A 15,280-nucleotide genomic window follows, 5' to 3' on the forward strand; every position below is an offset into this window, starting at 1 on the left:
TTATTGTCGGCGAACGTGTAAAGAGTAATAAAGTTTCGTTTATGTTTTGTCGAGACAAAGTTTTTAGTTAACTGCGGTTTTCTGTGTCAGTTATATGTTTGGAGTAACATTGAGAACTGAATGAGACGAATGTTGGTAATAATTTTGCTATGTATCTTTCGAATATAAAAACATTTTGAAAATGTGAAAATATGAAAATGAAATATTCTATAAGGAGACTAAACAATTGTTATAATGTTTTAAATTTTATTATAGCTTTCTTGAATTCAAAAGTGTTTTGAAACAATGGTTAACTGAATAATGGAATATAATAATTAATAAATTAGTGCATATCAAATATTTTTACTATAAATAAGACTTGAAGATGCATGGTACTAAATTAATAATATATAAATTGGTAATAAATTAAATCAACGTTCTCTTTTAAGTCAGAAGATATGTAGAAAATTGAATGCACCATTGATTAAGTTAATAAAACATTCACAGTGTGCGTAGCACATGAAGGATAAAGATAAATGAGAGAATGGATAAATTAAAGAAAGAAGTCTTCATCCCATAATTTAGTTCCAACAATATAAAATACAGAGAAATTCTAGAAAATATAAACGATACGAAATGAATGAAACAGTTACCTTTTCTTTCACTTCAATAATAACAACTCACTCAAACTTTCGATACGGCTAATTATTTTTGTATACACTGGTTACAAGTTTGAGAACCCTTTGCACAAGTTTCTGCTGCCTACATATACATACTTATTACTTTCTGGCGAAACATTGATTGTATTACTAATACTATTAAATAGAAATAACACATTAATGGATAAAACTTTAATGTTTTACGTCCGTTTGTAATTATATCGTATAATTTATGATATTGAACATTGAATGTTATAATTTTACCGTGTCAAGCCAAATGGCGGCTGTGAGTCGCCTCTCGAGTGCAAACGGATAAAATCAATAAATTTTCATAGAAATGGATAACTGAGACGTGTGTTATTCAGTTTGAATACAATGTATACACATTATTTTCAGATGTGCTCCAAGCATCATACATACGAAAATTTCAGAATATCTATTATCCAGTGAATATAAACATCTTCATTATAAATCTGTCAATTTCAAACACTGTTGTGGACCAGTGTACGTTCTATAATTTATAAGAGCACAGTTCGCACAGATGCATCCCCGTTAATCACGCCGAAAGCGAATATTTATATATCGAGACTGGACACGGGCATCAATCCGTGAAAAATATAATTCGCGTCGCGTAACAGAAACGCCGCGTATTCGTTTCGTTTCGAACATCCAATCGAAAACGGTATATCACTATTTTGTGTTTCTTGTTTTTGGATTCATTCGTCCCGACGAGTTCCACCGTACGGACAGGTAAAATTTCATTCCCGCCATAACAACACCGGGCAACACATTTCTCTTCGAAATTGGGTTCGAAGTTTTCAATTCCGCGTCACTGCCTCTCGACGACCATGACACTCACGGCTGTTGCTTTCCAAGTAAGGGTGTAATTAACACACTTGTCGAACGATTTCATCGGAAACACGTACAGCATACTTCTTTTTTTCTAATTGATACTTTTATCTCGACATTCTCGTCTCAATCGATTCGATAAGAAATGTCTGCTGGGACTAGAATTCCAAGTATGCATATGCAGCGGCAGAGAAAATTATTTATTAACAAATGAGTGATCTTGTTTCAATGAGTCTTATAGAACATTTAAGCTTGTGTTTTACATAAATGAATACTAGCTTCGTTTTTTAGGTGAGAATTTTAAAGACAAATTTAATTTCGTTTGAGGTTAAATTCTTTAATTTACTTATTATTGAGAGTAGAACATTAAGACAGTCTCTTCGTGTAGAATAATTCCACGGTAATTATTACAGTATCTTACATGTACTCAACAAATTTATCACGAGATTTCAAATGAGATTTCCTATGCTATATGTTTGATATATTTTTTAGAGCAGACCAAGGCGAATTAGATCATAGGAAGAATCGGATAAAAATAAGAGCGTTTTAAATGATTAATATGTAGTCCTTATAAAAGTTCTAACCACAGAATTTTTTCGGTTTCTTCGTTCATTCATGTATTTTTAAACTCATTTCGGATATTAAACACTTTTAAGATCTTGAAAATAGATAGTTCCACTCGAATACTATAATGAATGCCCGAAGAAACTAAAAATAATCTATTGTTACAATTTTTACGGGGATTCCATATTAATCGTATTAAATGCTCGGTAGTTCTAGTGTTAACCCTTTGTTCTATGATTTCTTTCCCAATTCCACTGGACAATGATATTCTATTGTTCATAATTTCATTAAAAAGACAGAACAATTCTGTACATATTCTATGTTTACGTTTACTCAGAAGCATTAAAATTAATAATAGAAAAATAATATTCAATTCGCAATTGGCAGAATTAAGTGATATTTATATTTGTTGAATTCTATTTGAAATCTTCACCACGAGTCTAAAACGATATTGCAGGGCAAGAGGTTAAGAAATTGCATCAAAATCTCGAATACCAAGGGAATAGGAAAACTGTGTATTCGTCCGTCGTTATTTGAATAATTTAAACTATCTTTACCGATCTGTTGTATACACTTTCAGTAGGATGCAATTGAATAGGATCGATTAAATTACGTAGTATAATCTAAAAATATATACCGAGAAATTAATTTTGTAATCATTAGTACTATCTATGAAGAATTAGCTCCTTTTCAAGTATGCTATCACGCTATACACGCTGTACAGATCAAACCGCCCCCGATATTTCAAACGAAACGTTCTACCATCCAAACATCCGCGACACAGATCTTCCTTTTTCCAAACAACTGTGACAGAATCCACCGAAACATCCTGGACATTAAATTTCCTCGGCGAGCTAATGAATCGAATCTCTCGATCGAGATCGACGCGAAATCTCCGGCGAGGAAAACGGCAATAATTCAAGCCCACCTCGCTCGGAAGACGTAGAACGATTTTTCACGTTGCGGGGGAAAACAGATCGTCCGGGAATTGTCCGGTGTTTCGAAACGTGTCAGGCTCCGGTGGCGTTCGACGCAAAAACACGACGCAGAACCTCCGCGGAGCTGTCGTTCTTTATCGCGCGATAAAGGACAGGATATAGGGATACCGGGAAACCCGAAAATGTCGGGAACCCGATACTCGGAACGGGTTGGGTAAGTCCCGAAGATATTTCAAAACCCGGAAACATAGGGATTCCCGAGAACTTCGGGACTGCGTAGTCGTTGAGTACGACATTCTATTAGGTCGTGTAATACGAAATGCTGAATTTTTCTTACTCGTAAATGCTTGTACTTCTGTTATTGTTATTTCCTTGTTTTTGATATAACTTCTTAAAAACTTTGATCGCCAAGTAAAAACTTATCAAAACTTGCATGCAATCGAAACAGTTTTCTTAACACATTGTTGACTTGTTACGAGATAACTCGCGTTTTCATACCCAAACGTTGTTGACCGGTCGCAAGTTGACATCATCATAGCAACGGTAATCAACACCGTTACACATACAGTGAGCCATAAGAGTATTCGTACCTCCTAAACAGCCGAATTTAAACGATTGATATTTGTTTACAGTGCAAGTTTTAAAATTCTTATGAACAGAAATGTATATTGGAATTATGGAGCTTTCAAATATGTATATACGTCATTGCAAAACAACATGTCGATATAACAAAAATGTAATTTTACGTAAATAAGAAGAAAATTAGTCTTACAAGCCTGATGATTTAGATCGTTTTAAAAGTATTATAAAATGCGAAGGATACCCACCCAAATATTAATTATTAATACATTCATTGTATTTTCAGTATAACTTGTATAGGTACGGAAACTCTTGTGAGATCAATTTTGTTTCGATTTACGTAAAATTATATTTTTACTCCGTTGACATGTTGTTTTTCAATAAAGTTTATATAAGTTTGAAAGCTTAAATTCGGCAATTGAGGAGGTACGAATACTTTTGTGATTCACTGTATGTGAACGTGTTGAAAACTCAACGAGATTTTGTAGCCAACTTTTAGAAGCTGTTCCGATCGTGAAAAAGTTCCTAATCGAAAGCGACCCAACACTTCCGGGTCCTCGCACACTTCTATTGGTACAGGATCGAAATGGCGAAACGGTGTTGTTGTAGGTAACGCGGCTTCGTTTTCGGCTAACGCGTCGGCGGACGATCATTATGTAATCAAAGAGCGAACCGGCTCGTGCTCACAGTTAAGAGGAGCCTGTCCGTCCGGCAATCGTCGCGTTCAATCATGCGCCCGATATATAGGGGCCGTGCACCGAGTGTTGCTCGCTGCATCCGACAATGATACAGTCGACCTGTTCTCCAGTTCCCTCTCAGTCGATTGGATAATGATATCCACGTCTGCATCGGAAATCAGTCGCATCTGATGGCGTTTCGCTGTTTGCACCGATGTTCCGACGTCTCCTTTTCTCCGTGAACGGTAACGAACCTGCCTTGGGAAAATGATCAACCCCTTAACGCGAATAGTCGTCGTGACATAAATTGGCGCGTGGTTGGTTGCGAAGGAATGGCGTTAAATTTCTGAAATTAATACGTTCCTTCAAGACTTGCTATACTGTATCTTTCGCAACTATTCACAGGAAATTTGCACAGAGGCTACGCAGCCTAATGTGAATTAATTGATTTTTGGAGATTTCGTTGAATGAGAATTCAACGTGGATTTATTAAGATTTCAGTTGGCTCTTATTATTAAATCAGCTTCTTTAATAATTTCTCAAAAAAGTATCTGTATCTTTTAGTAATTGTGAAAGAAGAAATCAGGAGTAGCATACTTTTACTCATCTGGTAGTTCCAGTGTTAAAGCTTTATTATGCTTAATATTTTAATAGTACCTTATCCTAATAGGTTTCATCTAATTTGTGCAATTCATAGAATGCACAGAATTGCCGAAAGAATACGACAACATTTTGCACTAGTAAATAATTTAATATCTTCTATTAAAAAAATATTTGTAAAAGCACCGCTTCGTATCGAATGCTATCGGAGAATGTTAGGAAACATTCCATTACCATCTGAACCAATCTTAAGGATGTGGGGCAAGTGGATTGGGGCAGCAATATTTTATGCCACGCATTTGGAAGATATAACAAATGTAGTTGAATCTTTCAATGTGAATGATGTACTAGCAATTAAAGCAGCACAGGACGTTCTTCAAAATCAATCATTAAATCAAAATTTAACCTTTATAGAATCCTATTTTGAAACTTTACCATACAATATTAAAACCCTAGAAACATCTGGAATGTTTTTAACTGAATCGATGCAAATAGCGATTAATGTTGAACGAAATTTTAAGAATATTCCTCGACCTTTCGGAATCAAAACTGTGTCAAAATGGAATGCAGTTATAGAATGAAATCCTTGTTTTCAGACAACGTCATCAATTAACGTTTGGCAATCTCCAGAAAACACTCGTAAACTATTATAATTTAAATTATAATTGTTAATTACTATGTTTGAATAATAAAATTCTTATAGTATATTTCCGGTATATGTTGCATACATATGTATATTCTTGTATATGTTGACATATTATTAATGTATGTTCAACATACATCACTTACATATTTTGACATATTTTAACGACATAAACGTCCGCAATCTATTAATAAGTTACTAGAAGGAGAAAGAATTAGAATTGGGAAGATCAAATGTTTACGGAATAATGATAACATTTAAATTTAACTTGAAAGAAAAAAATAATATTTATATTTGTTAAATTCTGTTTGAAAACTTCATTGCGAGACCCAGTCGATATTGCAAGGCAAACGGTTAAAGTGGCATCAATTTATTTTGTGTTTTGTAGCTTAAAAATATCTTCTTAAGAACAATGAATAAAAATATTTATAGTTCAGAAAATTGTGATATAGAGAATTAATTAGTTGGAAAAGGGGGCGTTGAATTTCATACGTTAAATTTTGTTTAAGATAATATCTTCATATTTTATAAAAAGTTTACAAAAAGATTCAACGAGATCTAATATAAAATTATTGATAAGATAGAAAATAGTTTCATTCTATTTTCTATACAGGGTGATCAGGAAAGGAGACCTAGTAAACGTAAGTCGAAAAATTAACATTTTCAAAGTTATAAATAATTTCTTATTTATGTCAGATCAAGTGACTACATGAAACCAGAGGATAACGTATTCCATAAGCCTAATATTTTCATAATTCTTGCCAATGTATCAACAAGGCTTTACCTTGAAACAATTTTATTATATAATACAATTAATTATTATCATAAGTTAAGAAATAAAATCTAATCACCTTCAGTGATTAACCTTTTAACTCCTATAAGAAATTAATTGAGGCAGAACAGATAATAAGTAAGTAATAAGATACATGAAAGCTTTCTGCCATTGAATCGAATAGTATTAAAGTTCGCTTGATAATTAAGTGGTAACGAGTTCGGAAATTAATTCATAATTCGCCAAGCGCATAAACACCAAGAAAAAGTTATACGTTCAGGGCTCGTTTGAACTTAACCTCTTGACTGGTAACGGCACTTCGAACGTTTGGGGTTCGAACTCGGTGGTAAGTTCATGCGGCTTAAAACTCGGGCTGGTTCGAACGGTTGAATCGTTTCGAACAGTATTTCCGTTCCTCTTAGTATTCCTCTTCCGCAACCCTTTGCACTTCTATGTCGGATGTGATTCGACATCAGATTTATTCAAAAGTGTGCTTCCACGTCGAAGAATTTTTCGATTGTATTATGTTATTATACTATTACGGAATTTATTTAACAATAGTTTAATTAAATGTCATACCAGTTTTTACAGGATACATAGTTAATAAAATGATGGTTTCACAATTTTACGGCTCAGTGCGCAATCATTCAAAATCAATTCATGTTCTCTATTTATACATTTAAACTCGTTCATCCCACTCGTATATAAGTACATCCAAATATATTCATCTCATTCGCACAGTTTCTAGGCATCCTATCGTTTCTACACATCACATACCTCAGTCAAGTTTGGAGCATTCCAGAGTTATTGGTTTTTTAAAAAACATTGATTTTAATAACATGTCATATGTTCCTAGAATACTCCACATAGGATTTAATTGATAAGAACATTTTGATATGAATTAAAAGAAATTGAAATAAAATTTATATTTAATATAAATCGAAAAAATGTATTTAAAGAAAACTTTGATATTCCGTTTCACAACTTTGAATGGTAGATGATCAAAAATAGTCTTTATGAGATTGCGTCTTTTTGCGAGAACTGATTCGAAAATATTGGGATGAAGATTATATGTCTGCAGTATTCAATAATATAACATTAATGTTATACTCATATTGTATAAATTAGTTCAGAACGAACATTACTTAGTTTAATTTCAGTGAATAAGGAAATTTTTATTCTTGGATATTATCTGGTAAAAGATTTGGACCCATCAATTAAAGGCTGATTAAAGTAGGTTTATACTACTTGAAATATTTTGGTGTAATTGAAGCTCATAGTTGGATTGAATCAAATTGATCAGTTAATGTTGTTTCTTCCAACAACATATTGTTCCTATTTAAATGGTACTTTACTAAAATCCTTCAAAAATATTAAATTTAAAGATCCTTTTAGATTAAGGAAAATGCATAAAATGGAATTTTTTACAGTAGAAGTATTGAGCAGTAACAGTGTCGCCCACTTAACCTTTTATAAAAATTATTTAATAACAATAACATTATTTATATTAACTAATATATTACAGGTATTTATTAAAAGAAAATGATTAAATATTCTATAAAAATATTCTACAAAAGTTCGTATTAAATAAGTACTTCAATAATGGGTGATTTCGATCCGTTCGATAATTCTAGCATTAAAGTTTATTCTACTACTAATTGTAAGTTTCAATGAATTGGATATAGTATTGTCGATTAAAAGCATAAAAATTATAATCCGGATCAACTTCAACAAAACAAATTTCCTAATTATCCTAATTAAGTGACGAACCGTCAAAAAATGTCACAATGATCTACGAATCGACGAAAGAAGAAACATGCTTGTTAAGCCAACAAACGCGCGCAACCACAATTAATTACGTTAATTTGTAAAAAGAGAAGAATTAAAAGTTTCAATGATTGTTCTAAAAAATATGTTAGTTAATTAAAATCGTGAAGCGACACGAAACTTTCGGCCAACAGACTGTTTACCGAACACGCGATTGTTTCTCGGAGTGCCGGACGTCGATAATGCTCGTTCAGTAACGAACAACAATCATAACATCGCCTTAAATTGCCAGTTAGGGGAACCGACTGAATTCGGACTCTCATTTCAGTCGATTACCCATCGATATCCCCTCCGCGGTCTCGAAAATCAACCTCGGCTGCCTCGTTGTTTGCTCATATCCGTTTCGAGGAGGTTCCGGAACGTCCAAACCAGAGAAAAATAATTACGTACGAAACTGTAAACGTTTCCACGAAAATCGAGCATCGTTGTTAATCGGATTGTTAACGGTAATGATCCTCGTCGAAAGATTATGATAATACCGGTACTTTTGCGGCGACGGTATTGCTCCATTTCCGATTCCCTTTCGGTCGATCGGTTAACGAGTTCCTTGTACCATTTTTGAAAATCAGCTCTGTTTAATGGTGGATCATTATTTGCTCGCCACTTCATTGATGTTCTTACGATATTGCATCAATTGAACCTGAATTCGTGGAAATGTTTAACATTATTTTTACCGATGGTGCCAAAAGGGATCTTTTAACATTTCCCTTCATTATGTTCTGTTCCCGACCGAGAACTTAATTTCAAATGTTTTATAGTTTAATAAGTTAAGCAACACTGCACATTGTAATTAATTTAGCAATTAATTTTAAACAGTTTTAAGAATGTTAACTTAAAATTATTTCCAAAGTTAATTACTTTTCTTTAGCTGAATTTTCGACTTTCTTCTCTGCTGATTATAAAATTAATTTAATGGTATGTATTTCCTTTTGCCTCTCGTGGATCTAAACTAAGGAAATAATTATAAGTTAAAATTTCGTCCAATGGGTACTGAGTAAATTTTATATATACACCCCTCAGGTCAATTTTACCACGAAAATATGAATATGTATGGACAAAAAACTAATATAATAATCTTGGTTGCAAAACACTGTAATTTTCTTTTTATAAAATAATATATTACATGCGCCATTAATTCTAAGTAAAAAGTGAATATTTTATAAATATTTATATATTATACATATATCATAGCTTAATTCTACTGTTTCAAATTTTCACAAATTTTAGAAAAGAATCCAATAGTTATCAGTTTTATAGTTCCTTTCATCATTACCATACAAATTTCTAAAACTAAGTTTGAAACTGCGTTCAAAAAAGGTAGTTTCGTTTTTATCCTAGATAAATCTCGAACTTTTTGAAATAAATCTTCCGTTCCTTCTATATAGTTCCTCTAAAGCAGTGATTCTTAATCTGGGGTGTGTGCACCTCTGGGCGTGCGAGAAAGCATTTCCAGAGGTGCGAGAGAAGATTCTAAATTTTCGATTAAAATAAGAACAAAAACCAGAAATCGTTTAAATATAAGTGATGGGTTTGAGTCTCTTAAAGTTTCATGATATATGTAACACTCAAACAAAAAACGAAAAAGGCTTAAACCCATCGCTACAAGTGATGTGAGTTTTCTAAATTTTTGTGATACATGTTGCACATAAAGAAAAAGTGAACAGGCTCAAATTCATCGTTTGTAGGGATGCCTGCATCGTCGTTGCACATCGATGAATTTGTCTCAAAACCCACTATTACATTATAGAAAAAAAATATATAATTTGAAAAAACTAACTTGACATTAATACCTCCCCCACCTATCTAGCTATGAAAATAACATTAATACCACATAATGTGCCTCTTCGTACCGAACAACTTTTATAAGAACATTTTTACTCCAGAACTTCAATACTGTACGAGATATTCTACCGTACATTTTAACCCCTTGACCTACACTAACGTATCAGACTTCCGACGAAAATGTTAAACTGAATCTGAGAAATCTAAGTGTTATTTATTTGTTTAAAATATAAATTAAATATTACTTTTCTATTATCAATCGTTAACTTTTAGAAAAAACGCAGACATAGAATAAGTATCAATATTTTTTCTTTTCCTAATAAATTACTAAGGATAGTTAAGAAATAAATCATAGGGCAAGGGGTCAAACGGCACACCCTGTAAAAGCCTGCATGAAGGTCCATAGTCCGCCCATGAATCTCAGATTGTAGTCCCGATAATTCTCGCTTTCAATAGTTCCAAGTCTACTAATCCGTGGCTCGCATATATCGGCGATTATTCTACGTGAGCTATCGATTGCTACGTTCGAAAATGTACGCGTAACATACATTTCCATTGCGCCCGTTTAAATTTCCGAAACATTTCCGTCGCGGAAGCATTCAGAACTTTTTCCCAGCAAACACTCGTTCTCCTCATCGAACTAGTGCTATTTTTCCGTTTGCGTTATATGCATCTTCTGCTGCCTGCGGCCTCGAACAATAGATACGCATTTGAATTGTTGTCAGACGAGGTGACGATATCCTTGCTCCGCTTTTCCACGCCGACAGCTTTCCCGCCGTTCCACAATCGGTGCTCCCTCTTTTCCATCGACGTTCAAATTTCAATCGAGAAGTCACGACGCGCGCTGGATGGAGGTGTGCGGAGACCCAAAAATCTCGGGAACCCAATGGTCGGGTCGGATTCCCGAAAGTATCGAGTTTAACTCCTTAACTATTGTAGGAATTCTTTTATGAAATCCTGCGTAGTACCTTGGTAAAGGGGTGGAAAATCACAAGAAAACTCGCGGATTAACAAATAATACAAATTGATTAACAAAGTGAAAAGGAAGGTATGACGACGTTCACTGACACATGATACTCGCTCTCATCGAGTCAAAAGCTGCACTGTCGCTTTCGTCTACTACCCTTGTAAACCTGAGTCACTCTCTGCCTCTCTCTTACTCTTCTACTCTCTTGCTCTCTTACTCTTTCGTTCACTTTCTCAACCATCCCCGAGTCCCACGCATAACCTTGGCGACACGCCCTGGCCCCTGCATTTAACCGTCCACTCGGTCCCAGGTAGCCTTCATTCATACCGAAGGCTTTCCAAAGCATTTAGCCACACTCATTCTTAAATTTACGACTTTCACTCCAACCTAAATTTAGCATTCCTTCTAACTGGAAATTTTACTCTACTAATTTTTCTCGGTAAATAAGGTTATTCGTGAACTTGAAACTAACCCCTTGCCCCATAAGGACGAGTAAGAATTTACCAAGCATAAACATTACTCGACTCTTTCCAATTAATATTAAACATTATGCTTCAGTTATTAATAATTATATTTTAGAACAAACATAGATGTAGAATACACCTAAAATGTCCTCCTCTTTTCAATATATTATTAATGGAAAAGTATGCAGTTGTATCGATTTCAATATTTCACCTTTAAAGTTAATGTGTTTTTACAAGAAATTGAACATTTTTTAACAGACTATTGATAGCGAAATTAATTGATTGAGCATAGTCGCAAAGAAAATTATATGGCAAGGGGTTAAGTATTAGCCTTGTAGCCATTTGCTTGTGAACATGAAATTGTTGCCATTCGATTCCTGGTAACAATAGCTGTCCGTTTGTATAGAAAACCTAAACTCTAGTCTTGAATTCAGAGAAATGAATCAGTTCTAATGGGAATTCGTATGTGATTTATATGTCACGAGTTCAACAGTTAAAGGGTTAATCCTGAAACTCCAGTAATTTAGATAGTCTTTCTATTTTGAAAGCGGAAGTTTATGTAAAACGGTCCAGTAAATGTTTAAAATAACGAATCAATTTAATTAATTTATTATTTACAAATTTTGAATATATTAATTATTTGTTATTTGCAAAATACATTCAGATCGAATTAATTTGTTAATTTTTACAACTTTTGCTGATTACCGGTTTCCTTCTAGACTGCTCGACTTTCCTCGCCTCACTTGCGGGTTTCTTTTTTGATGTCGCGCGTCGTTCGCCATTTTTACGCTCCGCCGAGACGAGAAACACTGGCACGCACGCAAACAAATCTGGACAATTCATGCAATTTGCAAGTTTTGCACGAGCGTAATCGGAAATGTGGGTAATTTGCATTTGAATGGAACGTTTTGAATAATCAGAGAATAACAAATTTTTCATTACGGTGAAATTATATAATTAATTATATAATTCCACGAATTAAATTCATTGGCGCTAAGGAAGTATTAAGTTAGCGTGCGTGAAATGTTCCTGTGCAATTTCATGTGACATAATTACTTATTTATTCGATGATTTAATTAATATTATTTAATTAATAACTAAACAAGAATAAATATTTTTAATATTTTTGGTGTCCAGTTAGTTATTTATTGTTTTGTAAAATTTGGTTAGTTATTTTCCAACGTGAATTGTTCCAATCGTAAAATTTCATCGAATTATTTATTATAGTTATTAATATTTATTAAACTCATTCATGTTTCAAGTGTTTTAATTTGATGTCTCCTTAGAGTTTAGTTTTGTTTAAATTGTACGTATCGAAAGAAACAATATATGTATTACTAAAGTTACAAGAACATCGAATATTATTGAAAGTTTTAAAAAAACGATAAATATCCATCAAAGTCAATCACAGATGGAAAATCTACGATTACTGTAATTAAAAGCGGTGAGTTAAAATTATTGGAATTTTAAAATTAATTCCGTAATGAAACCAATATTCGCATCCGAGATGGTTCGAAATTAGGAAATGATAATTAATTATTCCGAATAACGCGCAAATATATATCACAAAAGTAGATGGGCGTCGTCAATAACTTCAATCCACAAAAGACGCGGTGAAATATACTAATTGGTAATACGAGCCTCATAATTCTAACGATGGCCGCGACGAAAATGGCAGACCACCTAAAATATTTCCTTCCATCTTCATTTCTTCTTCAGTTTTATTTTTTCCTGTAGGTTTTTCTCATTACTTTCGCTCTTTCCACGTTCCGACCGGTGGCCCTCCGCGAACTTGCCTTCGCATATTCTGTTATGACAAGTCGCTGCCAGTCACAAAGCCGAGTCCGCATATTTTTCTCTCCCCCATCCACCCCTTCCCAACACCCCTGTCCACCCGCTGTCCTTTTCTGTTACAATTTTACCCGACAGGAAGCAGTTGAACGCCACGGTGGACTTTCGACTATTAATTCACGCGACGAGTTGAAACGTGTTGTTGCATTGCATCCTCTGGGACCCCCCCCCCCCCCCCACCCCAAACCTTTCTCTCTCTCTCATTCTTTCTTTACCCTTTTACAACTCGTCGCTCTCGTCCCTTTTTTCACTTATTCTTTTTTCGCTTTCCTCCTTTTCCACCTTTCGTCCTATCTCCTTGTTTTGCTTTTATTGCCTTCTCTTTTTCAACCCTTTCCTCTCGTACTCTCTTACCCTTTTTCAACCCTGTCCCTTGACAGTCTCTTCCTCTTTTTCATTTCCTTTATCATTTTGCTCTTTTTCCTCATACTCTCTTTCTCTTTTTCTTCCTCGTCTTTTTTTCTCACACAATTTTTCTCTCACGCACTCGTTATCTATTTCTCTTTTTCATCCTATCTCTGTTTCTCTCATTCAATTTCCTTTCCCTGTTTTTCATCACTTCGCCCTCTTACTCTCTTCCTTTTCTCCTTCTCACTCCTTTTCTCCGCTTATCTCTGTCTCAACTCTTTTCCTTGCTTTTCTTTTCCATCTCTTTCTTCTCCCATTCCTTCTCCCCCCTTTTCATTCACTCTTTCATCCCTTCTCTATCCTTCTCCCTCTTCTCTTTCTCTCTTTCATCCTTCATTTCTCTCATTTTTCCCTCCACCCCCTTCTTTTTCGCCGCTCTTCGCTCCTTCTCCTCAATAGCCACGTTCCTGGCGCCTTTGCAATCCGGACACCGCTTAGCGTGAAAGGGCTTTTGTGTTCGTACTGTTGCAACGCGGGCGGCCCGGTTCCGAGTTCTATTAATAGCGACCGTAATTACACCCCGCGATTGCGATGACGTAGTATCGACAAGCCGGCATTGTTGCGTTTGTATTTATTATGCAATTAAACCGGGCTACGTTGAACTGGATTTATAAGTGTGACGCGGCACGCCAGTGTAACGGAGTTATTACCCGCGCGGCTGTAATCGCGGGTATTGAATAATTATGTCGCTTAATTTTCAGGGCCCCGGAATTAGAACTTCTCGCGGAAGAAAACCGGCGCTGGTTACCCGCCCGTGGAAACCAGAGATCCATGACGGCGAACAATGCGCGTCGCAATTTGTAATCTCGATCGATTAATAAACTGTAGCATGGATTTTGATCTGTAATATCCGTTGCTTGGTTTTCGTAAGATTCCTTGAACGAAACAAATTTACGAGATTTAGAATCTAGAAACAGAATCGCTGCACTGTTCTCACGAAATTTTTCTGAATACGAATGAGTAATTTTTTGTGAAAAAAAATACCAAAATTAAGTAATATACGGATACTAAGAACTGATAGAACATTTAATATGACGTTGAAAGATGGAGGAGTATTTTTTGGAGATATAATTTAATGGAGTATATAATTATTGAATTTTGTGGGTCTGAATGATCGTAGATTTAATTCGAGATTTAAAAAGAGCCGATTTACGCGATTTCTTTGCAATACTCTATACTTTTGTGAATATGCTTTTATGGAGAATGAATATGTTACATTATCGTAGATTTTGTAGACATTTGTAAACAAGAAATCATTTAGGAAAATCGTTGTCAATTTCGTAGAGAAAATTAATAGGGGAAAAATATGAGGAAATATCGGGTGGTGAGGTGTCTATTGTGTTTTGCAGATGTGCGGCTATTACTCCTTTTGCGTCATAAATGGCATAACTATGTGCAATCATCACTGGTACCACCAATTGTATAATATAACAGCTGTACAATACAATTTCATTCGACAAACAAGAATATGTCACATACTCCTGACCCTCGATTTACACGAAAACCTCGTAAATAGCGTAAATAAAGTCTGTCGGTACAAGAGAAAAGAAAATATTGCAGAGAAAAGCTAGTATGAGATTTATAAATTCGTATTTATTTCACGCAGCTAAACGAACGAAGTAACAATAATGACATTTTAGAAAACAAAAGTACATTTTATTATATGTTATTAAATTCCGATCGCGTAAATAGTATTCTAATTTACTGCGTAAAACAAGACT

At 34.5% G+C, this 15,280-nt stretch overlaps 1 protein-coding gene across 7 annotated transcripts in view; it reads right to left on the reverse strand.

The window, feature by feature from the left end:
* Window positions 1–15,280, reverse strand: part of LOC116430042 (uncharacterized) — a 600,329-nt gene that overhangs the window by 16,399 nt on the left and 568,650 nt on the right. The window lies entirely within an intron of this gene.

This window comes from Nomia melanderi, chromosome 1 (assembly GCF_051020985.1).
Source record: "Nomia melanderi isolate GNS246 chromosome 1, iyNomMela1, whole genome shotgun sequence".
NCBI classification, from domain to species: domain Eukaryota; kingdom Metazoa; phylum Arthropoda; class Insecta; order Hymenoptera; family Halictidae; genus Nomia; species Nomia melanderi.